Genomic DNA, 12,216 nt, shown 5'->3' with positions numbered 1-12,216 from the left:
ACGAGTTGAGACAAAGTTACACAAGCTTTAAACGTTTGCAAAGGAAGCACTGTGGATACCTTGACACAGCTCTAAAACAATACAACAAAAATAATGGAATTCTGTGAAAATGTTCACATTTTTTTCATCTATAGTTCAGAAAGTGAAACTCATTTTAATATAGATACATTTTTGTTAATTATGGCTTTCACATAATAAAAATTTTGCATCTCAAAAAATTGTGAATATTATATCAGATCAATAAACAAATACATATTTTAAATAATCATAGGCATTCAATGTAAACAAGTCAGGGGTTGATGACACAATCACACTCTTAGTGATTTTAGGGCAGGAATCTATACAGGTGGCATCAATCAGCAATCAGTAGACAGCAGCGATCAGAGGCGGCTCTAGGCTCTCTGGTGCCCTGGGCGAACCACTTTTCGAAATTGACGTGTTCCCATTAAGCAAATAAATTTTCGTAAACTCAATTTGCGCAATTCCATGGTTAGTGGAAACGCAGCTAATGACAATCGTGACAGTGACCTGGCATGTCTGCTGCAGGTGAGGGAACCACTTCTGACAAGTTGCTTCTCACAAACTCATCTCAAAAGATCCAGTCTGTCCCTGGAAACAAAACAAACAAATCAGCTTTGTACAGAAATACGCACGATTCATGGTGTCGCATGTTGACTCTAATCAGTGCAGAGACAAGAAACGTGACTCAGTTTTCCAACAGATAAGCAGCAGGTTGAAATCAGCAGTTCTGCTTTAACAAGAAACTCAGTCACTCACGCGTCATGTTTCCTTTAAATGCCACTGAAGAACTGGAAGTGGCCCACGTGTAACGTCATCTCTTTCCTGTGGAGACTTTAAATGGATCTCTAGATTAAATCAAAAAGAAGATGAATTGTTGTCTCTTGCGCTCTCCTGAAATGTGTTTATTCACAAAAACACATCATAGATTGCAACAGATATTTACAGTGCAGTCTTGCACAAAAGCAGAGGAGTAACGCTTCTTTAGTTTTATTGAAACACACACAAAAACAAATGCCATTTTTTTAAACAACTTGTTGAAACACAGTGTGAAAATGTTCCAGCTAAATGTATTAAATATGAGTGCTTTCTGCTCTTTATGCCACTCCAACAGTGACATTCAGCCGCCTGAGCAAAAACTGCGACACTATAGAAACACACAAAAACAATTCATTATGGCTCCTGATCCACAGCACAACCTCCCACTCTGAAAACACAAGGACCTTTTTTTTATTATTTATTATTTTTTCCAATTATGTGAAGGTTTGTCTGAGATGGCTGGGGGGCTGCTGGGCTGATTGTTTACAGACATCCATCTCTCCCTCTGCTTGTACAGTGATCCCATCTCTCCTCACAGACATTAGGGAACCTGTATTCTAGAGAGAAGAGAGCATTTCAGTGTTGTATCACTGACACTGGAACATAGACAGACATAGCTGATGTCTTATGATGAATGAAAGTTGTGTCATTCATCATTAGTCCAGTTAGCGTGCTGCTTGCCACCACTGCCTGCTGTAACTCTGGTTTTGAGTTAAGGGTCGTTGTCCTGGTGGAAGGTGAACTTGTGTCTTTTAAAACCTCTACTGTCCAGTTCCAACAATCTTCAGAACGTGTCGATTATTTGGATGATTCTTAAGATAGCCTTAATAGATACTCCTGCATGGCATGTGGAGCCGACTTCTTCTTCTTCTTGTGTTTATTTGTGGTTGTCAAACAGCTAACTACGATTCATTACCACTACTGATGAGGAGTGTGACTCAGAATCGCAATATTGTTTAAATATGCGTAGAAAACTAATGGTTAAAAGAATAAATATGTGAATTATTTCAGTTTCCACAGGGGAGATTATTTACATTTATGTACACTTTACTTCAGTTTTAATACAGTCATATTTTAACATTTGTACTCCATATTGAGCACAAGTGTTATTGTGCTACTTATTTATTTCCAGATATTTTACTGCTCAAAATGTGAATGTATGCACTGTAAAATAATTTATATCGTTTACATGGGCGAGTAATGCATAAAATTTTTAAAAGGTGCTCCAATTAATTATTGATATTCAACTAAGTATTTGAGCATTTAAAGTATTTAAATCAATATTGAATCAAAAGTTGAATTGTGAGGTTCTTATCAATCCCCATTGTTTTGTACATTAACTGCTTCAGAGAAGGCCTTGGAGATTCATCTTAGAGATTCACCTTACAAATTGCATTAAACTTACTGTATCGCTTCATCTGTGATCTTGATCTCTGCTACTTTCCTGCAGCAGACAGAAATTACAGACAACGCTTCAGGCTCTCTCCACTGAATGCCCTGTGTAACATCTAAAAATGGGAGCAGGTTAAGTTGATTACAGAAGCCAGAACATGGAGCCTCCGGGTGTAGAAAGGTTAACGGAGGGCTCAGTGGACCACTGCACCGATAAACACAGTCAGGCTCCCACTCCCAGCTATCTGGACATATTATTGTTCAGCACAGCATCAGCTGCAGTGTCAGGTCAGAATGTTTTGGTGGCTGTGAGTTATTCTGTTTTGTAACAGCATCCTAAAAGTTCCTCACACCTCTTCACTTTCCCCATATTTTGTCTCATCACAGCCCCAATTCCAAATAAACTAAATACATTGTCCTCCAGTTTTGATGCAAACTCTGTAAAGCCTGTGGTGTCAAACTGATTCACAGCAAGAGCATTTAGAACTTCATAGCAAACTGACAAAAGCTTCATCTTTATTTCTGCAAATATATTATAAATCAAATTCAGAAAAGAAAACTACAATGTACTCACAGCTCTCAATAGTTTGTTTGAGTTCAAAGATCAGTTTGTTGTATCTGATGGCATGAACATAAATAAAAATGTAAAAGATAACCTTATGCCTGTGGTAAAGAACTTAGCTTTTTTTCTTTAAAAATGTAGATTGTATGTGTGTAGGGATAGACTTAGTGCGTGCGTGTGTGCGTGTGTGTGTGAGGAAAGAGAGAGATGTGCCCCATGAAGTCAGTATATATACATATACATATAAAGTATAAAAACTCTGCCAGGAGTGAAAACTTGTTTATCCTCTCCAGCCATACTTTTGACCAGCTTTTCATGATTAATATTGACCTTTTTTACCACTGGGCCCCCAAACTCTCTCTGTTTGCCTGCCCCGTTTGTACCTTTCCTCAAATATTGCTTAATACAATATATTAAGACTTAAAATTCAATTTTTATCACTTCTATGCAATGATCAAAAGTTCAATTTCTGGGGGTTTTTCCCATTTGATGCTGAAATATATTGAATATGTCTCCCAACGAGAAGTATCAATTGGGAGCAACTCGAAAGGACGTCAAGGGTGTGAAGAATTTAAAGCAGCTGAGTAGAAAGGCTGCATTACAGAGACAAGGGGAAGGAGGGCAGAAACAGCAGGCTAAACAATTTGTGATTCGAGGTTACAAATGGAGTATATGTCGGAGAAATTGCAAAAGACTTTGATATCTGAAATGCGAGATTGAAAATAAACAGCAGCTGAATAACAGGAGGCGGAGATCCAGACTCCTGCCCTCTATTTGAGCGAGCTGAGAGGAGTGAAGGACATCTGAAGTTTTAAAGCTTACGCATTTAAAGCTCTCCTCAAGAAAAAATAGGCCAAACACGGAAATTAGAAGGTTTTTAGCACACGGCATTGTAAGCACCCTGCAGCAGCTGCAAAGTGTTCTCACTTCACATCAACAGAGCCGACCTCCTAATGTCCGATCTTCAGTGGTTCAGAGGTGAATAAAACCTGCTGATAAAAAAGAAACAGCAGTGATCTTTCCTTGCTGTCTGTGTCTGAACTTTCTTTGCGAATCAGATTCACAACTTTAGGTTCTAGAATCTTGTCATAACACAGACTTCACACATCTCCGGGCGTTTCACTCTTAGACTGGACGTCCAAACAACAGCTGGAGCTAAACATGCCCCAACGCCACCAACAGGTAATGAAAACAAGGATGTACAATGACAGGAAGGTGAGAATGTAGAGTGGGCAGGGTCTGTTTGACTGGCCGCCTACTGCAGGAAGCCTGGTACTGGTGGTGCAGTCTGCATCCAGCTTCCACAAAATGAGTCAGTAAAGATCAGCTTAGATCAAACCTGTCCATGCAGTCAGCAGCTGAGAGTGAACCTCATCCATACCTAACAATGTTTCACTGCATGATTCGTCTTAACATCAGAGGGTTTCTGAATAATAGAGGCTGGACTTCCTTTGAATCATTCAATCCTTATTCGCCTACAGGATCACACAGAAATGAGAACATTCAGCCTGAAGATGCATCGCTAAGAACTGGACGAGCTGATCTGAGCTGAACTAGTCCTCAAGCTGCTGATTTTACTCGCATCATATTTGCAAGTAAATCTGATGCAAATATGAGTTGAATGTTTGAGTTGAAAAGTGAAACTCAAGCATTTAGAAAGTGTAGAAAGTGTATACTTCAATTTAGGTACCGTATTTTCCGCACTACAAGGCGCACCTAAAATCCTTCAATTTCCTCAAAAGCCGACAGTGCGCCTTATAACCCGGTGCGCCTTATTTATGGACCAATATTGAGCCACAACAGGTCTAGCAACTACGGTAAGCAGCCGCCGACTTCATTTTCCCCCGTAGAAGAAGTGCGCGGTGCATGCTGGGATAGTTGTCAGAACGCTGGTTTGTTAATAAAGTTTGATAATACATTTAAAGCCAGGGGGGGCGGAGGGGCGGGGGAAGAGAGACAGAGACTGCGGCGGCAGCGTGTCGGTTGGTCTGTGTTACACAGAAAGCAGTTGGACACAATATCGCAACACCAACACCGTGAGTGAAACAACGACTGGGACAGCCTACTATATAAAGTATTCAGGGGCCATTTCTTTACAAATGTAGATGTGTAATAATAGAGTACGGAACAAGTTGGCAACCCAAACTAAAGTGTCTATTCTATGCGCCTTATATATGAAAAAAGTTTTAAAATAGGCCATTCATTGAAGGTGTGCCTTATAGTGCGGAAAATACGGTAAACTAATTATTAAAAGTATATTTAAGTCAAGGCATGCAGTTTATGTTTTATTTAGTGATCCTGGACCCAGCAGGCCCCAGGATCTGGCAGGAAAATCCCCATAAGAATTAGCTTTTATTGGGTTTAACCCTTGTGGGTGCGAGGACTGAGTCAAACGAAGGAGGACTGAGGCAAATGATACAAGTGATACGGGTGTGGGGTCGGTTGGACCCCATTTGTAAACACAAGGGTTAACTTGAGTAACTTGAGTTGCACCGATCCGATATGCATCGGTCTCAAAAAACATTCTAGCATGAGTATTGTGACAATGTGCCCGATCCATAGTCTAATTCTTTATTTTATGCTCTGAGCGACATCATGCTTTATTATTGATTTTAAATCAGATATATAATTCCTAATTGCACTTTCTGAACCGTTTGAATGAAGGTTTGGTGACCAAGGTAGTCAACTTATTGTTTTTATCTGTTTCAGTTCCCTTTGTTATTTATTTAATCTTGGACTTTAATAACAGCTTGATTTAGTACTGAACAAATGAAAGTTTTGTTTTTACATTTTTGATCAAATCTGTGAAGCTGTTGGTGTATCTAAGTGTGAGGCATTGGTGCAGAGTTCTCAAATATATCTATATATGTAATTCAGTACATTTATGTCTGTATTTAAAAAAAGAAATGTTTTAAGTGAGTTCAGCTGTTTGTCTGTATCAGATCAGTATTGGTTGATACCAGACCTCAGATATGTGTTGTGGAAGTGAAAAACGTGGATAACTGCATCTATTTAACCATCTTGACATTTGAGAACTGAATTTTCTGTTGTTTCAACAGCAATTTTACTCAAACGGCCACATTAGATATTACACTTTTGGTAAGTTTGCAGGCTCATTTACCGTACTTGGTTGAATTAAAGCACTTTCCTTCTGGAATAATTTTCAAAATTTACTAAAATTCCAACAAATTAAAACATTTAAAATATATTTTAACATTTTTTAAATGTTCGATTTAAAAATCGATTTCCACAATCAATTCACATGATTACATTGAGAAATCAACTGAACTTGGCTTCAGTTTGAGCTCTAGGATCACTTAGATTGTTTATAATTGACTTGAAATCTGTCTGTATGACTGGACTGAAGTGATTGTTCTTTTTTCACCTCTGCTGAGCTCGTTATAGTCAGTGCAACACTGGTGAAAACTTTGTTAAAAGGTTCAAAGAGGAGCCATGTTGTGAAGGCAGAGTTTCAGAACAAGCAAGAGCTTTTAAAGAGACAGAGGCCCAATTTCAAGGCATTAAATTAAAGTAATTAAAATTAAAGTAAAATTTCATTTAAGTCATGTTTGGTATGTACACCATTTTTTTAACAACTGAGGGTAACAAAGTTACTTGATTATGCTATAAAATGGCACCATGTCCATGGAAAATACATAATACTGCCCCTTTAAGACGATGTATGTAATGAATAGCAACTTTTGTCATTTTCCTACACCTGAGAGATAAGCTCAGTACTTCCTCTGCTTTTGTGAAAAAGTTCTCATCTAAATGAGGCAAAACTTCTTCTCTACAGTCATCAAATTCAAGCGGGACACACAACATCAAACTCGATTTCGCATTTTCATTTACAGGTTCTGCTTTGCCTCCTGCCTCCTCTCTTCACACACCGTTGTTATGGTGGGCTGTACAAGATGATGTATAAGATGAGGCATAAAATTGTTTACCTTTTGGACCTATTCAGACTCACAGTTCAATTTAAAAGTTTCATTGTGGAGCAACTGCACGGAAATACAGCTCTGCGTGAGTTCTCACAGAGGTGCTCAGAGGTGGCAAGTAAAACTGAGAAAATCCTGTTGTCAGTCGGCTCAGGTGACGCAAACAGCCAACAATGTGACGCACATGCCAAATATCACCTTATGGAAACCTATACAACACAGTTTCATGAACCAGTATCAGCATTTTCACAAACGGTTTATGATTTAACTGGGACAAGGAGCACAGGAGAGAAGCTGCAGGTAAACAACAACGACTTTATTGTAGCTGTAATCTTTTCTACGGAAGGAGAATATTAAACACACATTAAATACGATTAAATTCCAACGTGTTTCAGTACTGTGACCGACTGATGGACTCCATCATGAGTTTGCAATCAGAGGGCCCCCCATTTAGAGTATAAATGAGATCACAGGGACCGTGTAATACCCTTGTCTGTGTTTGCACCATGGCATCAACAAATGAAGCGGGGTCAGGTTGCCTGCTTTTTGGAAAACATTGCAGCACTGAAATAGATTCTTCACGAGGCCGAGTCCCGGGAGATGGAGTGCTGAATGAATGCTTGCAGGGTCAATTGTTTGATCGTCGTGCAACACCACGCTGCTGGATTCTCCAGAGCACAGCGAGAATGAGAAGAGGCTCCATGAACCATGTTCTTCGTTATTAGATTGTGACATAAACCAACTGTGGTGCTCCTTTTCACTGGCGGGTTTCGAGAAGTTTATGAGCAGCCTGTAGTTTAAAATACAGCCTGGCTGCTGTGTTCTTAAAATAAAGATGCATTTGAACTTTTTATGGTTTGTACTTCTTTAAGTCTTTAACACACACCCTAAAACATCTGCTGGTGAAGGCGATCCTTTAGTTTTTGAAGGCCACATTAGCCGATCCACATAGTCCAATTAAATAGCACAATCAAGTTATGTTGCCTCCAGTTGTTATAAAAATGCTGTATATATACATGTAACATGACTTTTAAAAATTTGACTTCATTATTTAGCACCTTAAAATTGGGCCTATGTCTCTTTAAGAAACTCCTGCTCTTTCTGAAACTCCGCCTTCAGGAAGTCATCACAACATCACTCCTCTGTCATCACTCCTTTATCAACGTTTTTACCAGTGTTGCACTGAGAAGTAACTCATATAATGAGCTGCATCTCAAAGGTAGGCTGAGTTCAAGTCCACCCGCTAGATTGCACAGCTGACTGGTTGCCATGGGAGATTAAAGAATTTCTTAAAAATGCATGAAAAATGCAAAACTCCAGGCATGATTTTGATGAGCGAATAACATTATAACATTATGTAATTTCAAAAAAAATAAAACTTTACATAATACTGTCCCTTTTAACTTTCTGCACAATAAACTTTTGTTAGGTTTGTGAAACAACTTTTGTGTAACTACACAAATGTGATGTGGGTGGAGGCTGGTGCTGGACGGGTCCACTTCATCAGTTATAGTCATCAGAAGTCGAGACAACATTTGGAATTTGAAACAAGATTTCATTTGTTCTACGACGTCCAAGATGCAGAAATCTGCAACAAACTCACAATGGTATCTTGTGAAAGTGTAGATCTGGGGTCCCCAAACTTTTTTCTGTGAGGGCCACATAACTTTTCCCTTCTCTGGTCGGGGACCGGAGTCAGTTTGTAGCAGAAAAAGTGTGACGATTGCAGGAGTGCCTAAATGTAAAAATGTATTGTTTTCCAGAAAGCACAATCAAATAACCTTCTTCACACAACAAAAGTCAGGAAATAAATAATAACACTATTAATGAAATAAATAACCAAATAACCCTCTCTTTGTTCTTCACAGAATAAATCCAGGAAGGATTACAGTCTGTATTTTCCGAACTATGAGCCGCACCTGACTATAAACCACAACCCCAAAGTTTTTTTTTTTTTTTAAACAGTAAACATACACATATAAGCTGCAGATATCTCTGCCTCTCCAGGTTTTTCACAACGATGTAGCAGCAGCAGAGGGGGGCGGACACCCAAAAATTGAGTCATAACAAGTCAATTGAATATCACATTTATTACGGTTGAAAAAGAAAAAGTTGCCAAGTTTAGATTCAACTGAACTGATTACAGCAGTTTCCGAATGATAACTGTAACAGTAAAAGTGCTGATCCTTCGTGTCTGTTACTAGCATGTGCTAAATGAAAATAAGCGCTTTCTTCTTCATCTTCTTCTTCTTCTTCTTCTTTAGATATCAACGACAGCTTGCATCCATTATTGTTGCACTATTGCCCTCTACTGGATCCTAATATCTATACCTCAAATTCTCATAGTGATCCCAGTATTATTTAAAAGAACGAAAAATCTTCCTTTTCCCCTAAATGCTATTTAACTGATCAACAACATTCTCAAATTTCAATTCCCTATTAAAACCTAATTCTGTTTTAATGGGTGCGTTCTTCTTTTATTTCCAATTTTGACTTCCAATGATTCACTTCCTGCKAAAGAGCCCCCTGGTGGTTGAAGAAAAATCCTCATATAAGCGGCTTGTAGTCCGGAAAATACGGTATATGAAAAACAATCAGAATGCTCTCTGGTATTGTTGAGGGGGTCGGACCAAATGTGGAGGCTGGCCGGATCCGGCCTGCAGGCCGTAGTTTGGGGACCACTGGTGTAGATGGTTAACATCCCCTAATATAGTGCTGTAGAAAATTTTAATATGTTTAAAATGGTTCAAATCAGCTGAAATGTGGGCTCTATCTGAGTGTCAGCCAGCTTTTCACCGCTCTGAGAATTTCTTCAGTTTTATATAAGCTCATGGCATTTTGATATCGTTCTACTAGACGTCAGGGAAATGTTAGAAGGTGATATCATATCACTGAACCTATAAATAAACTAAACTGACCCCTTATCTACAATCTGATTCACACCTTAGCTCTAATCCTAACCCCTAACCCTACAAATGATGTTTGGGCCCCACAAGACAAGACCTACTGTTCTTCAGACAGTAGAAAATTATTCTGTTATTACACATAAACAGGTAACATAGACACATTTTGTGTGAACACATTAGTAGAGACAGATAGATATTCATGGACAAACCTCTTCACTATTAAGTTCTACCCAACAACATAGCTTTTTATCCTACTGCTTGGGTGTGTTCAAGGGCACTCGGTATATAAAGATTTATTGCGGGTGTGTAACCATGGAAACTATTTATCAAAGAACACATGAGAGTTTTCTGTGAAAACATATCAGCTAAGGAGCCAGTCACAGAACCATGGACTCATGTTTATCAGTCTGATGGTTGTGACATTTAGACAACCACTGTACATACACTTTATAGTTTAATATAATTTACTCAGTAAAAATACCACTTTGTTAAATCAAAAACAAATTATAGCTTTACTGAAATCTAACAACATTTCTAAAATTGTATAACTTTTGCAACTAACTAAACAAAAATAGTATTTGCTCACCAAAAATCTCCTTTGTTTCAAGAACGAGTAAAGAAAGGCTTCTGTCAGAGGCAAATTATCTGAGGATAAAATCATTTACATATTGTTTCTGATGGCCTAAATCAAAGTTTTTGTTGTGTTTTGCAGGAATTTAATCCAAACTGCTTGGTGCAAACAAACCACAGAGTCTGTGGTATAAGTACTGCTAACAGTGAAAGCTAAATGCTATGCTAAGCTAACTAAGATAGCCATCCAGGTGGCTACTATCGATTCTGTTGTTTACAAAATAGTTTTCTTCAGTCATTCCACAGTCAGCTGTAGTAAACCGTTGACACTAATAATATTGTTATTATTGTTGGTGAAAAATAAACATGGTTCTTCAAGCGGTTACTAAAATAGGAAAATGCTAGATTCTTTTTGTCCATTTTAAGCTGCCATTTTGTGAAGGTACACCTGCTTCAAGCGGCCAATTTTGATGACCCAAAAACTAAAATTAAATCCATCACCACTGACTGGTTAGAATCAGTTGTCCGAAGGGTGATTGATTTCTGAATCATCAAATTGCTTAAGGAAACAACTTTATCTAAATAATGTTTTTATCTTCTGCTTGTGAAGATAAAATGTCCTTTATCATCATCAGAGGTTTTCTTAATCCACATCTTTTCTTAATCTGAAAACCGATTTTCAACTAAAAAACAATATGTGTTAGACTTATTGTAATTCAGTTTAATAGGACCTTAAGCTACCTGCTGCAATCTATACATGCCACATTAGGATATCAGTAGACATAAACCGTAACCATTGGTGGTGATGACATAATTCTTCCCATAACACTGATAACATATGGCTACAGTCATAGAAATGTCCCTCAGTCTTTAACACTCCTCAACCATGAAATTGAATCCTGCCTTTGTTTAGTGGTTCACACAGAGAAGTGGTGTCAGCAGTGCCGGTCTGAACGCACACTCAGCGATAAATCAAACCGACACAAAACAACATGAGATGATGCAACCGTCAAGCAGACAACTGATCATCAGACCTTAATGTTTTTATGTTAACACCATCTTTACGTGGTTTGTGAATATAGTTTCTGATTATGTTGTGTGCTATAAATCAGCAACCTAAGGTTTGAAAATTCAGTCCTCCCCCCTAGAAACTTAACTTTAAACTAAAATGTAAATGTGCTAATGTTGGCAAAAGAACGTACTTGCTGCGTTTCCATTACAAATGTGTGCAAAAGTTTAATATTATGCTATTGTAAAAAAATAAAATGTTGCAATTGCTGTTTCCAGCAATTGAGGATGAGCAGTACATGAGGGTGTATTGTATTTTGGATGGAGAGGTGAGCTTGGTGACTCATAATGTGCTGAATATTTGATCTATATGCAGTTTACAAAATGTTACCTTTTGTAGCAGTGGTGCACATTTACTGCCACATGTCTATTCTTCTAAATGTTCTGTCGTAGTCTATTGTTTGGTGATCAAATTGTGTTTACATTTAATGACGTCTTTTTTTTTTTTCTGTGGCATTTGGTTTGCCATTGAAGACACCCATTAATGTGATGAGGCTATGAGTGTGTAAAGTATATTCTGATTTATTTTGGAATATAATTCATCTACGCTTCAACCAAATTTTTTTACCTTGACTTGCATACCTGTAGTCAAGGTATGCAAGTCATACCTTGACTACAGGTATGCAAGTCATACCTGTAGTCAAGGTATGACTTGCATACCTGTAGTATGCAAGTCATACCTTGACTACAGGTATGACTTGCATACCTGTAGTATGCAAGTCATACTACAGGTATGCAAGTCATACCTGTAGTCAGTTTTTTTCAGAAAAACTGAAAAAAAAGTATTAATATATATATATAAAAAAAATAAAAAATTCCCTTCTCACCCTCCGCGGGTGGTCTGTTTCATCCTCTGAGCTCGGGTCCTCTACCAGAGGCCTGGGAGCTTGAGGGTTCTGCGCAGTATCTTGGCTGTGCCTAGAACTGCACATTTCTGGACTGA

This window comes from Poecilia reticulata, linkage group LG7, assembly GCF_000633615.1.
Source record: "Poecilia reticulata strain Guanapo linkage group LG7, Guppy_female_1.0+MT, whole genome shotgun sequence".
In the NCBI taxonomy this organism is placed as follows: Eukaryota; Metazoa; Chordata; class Actinopteri; order Cyprinodontiformes; family Poeciliidae; genus Poecilia; species Poecilia reticulata.
The sequence above is the reverse complement of the archived record's forward strand: the minus strand, read 5'-3'. Positions refer to the sequence as shown.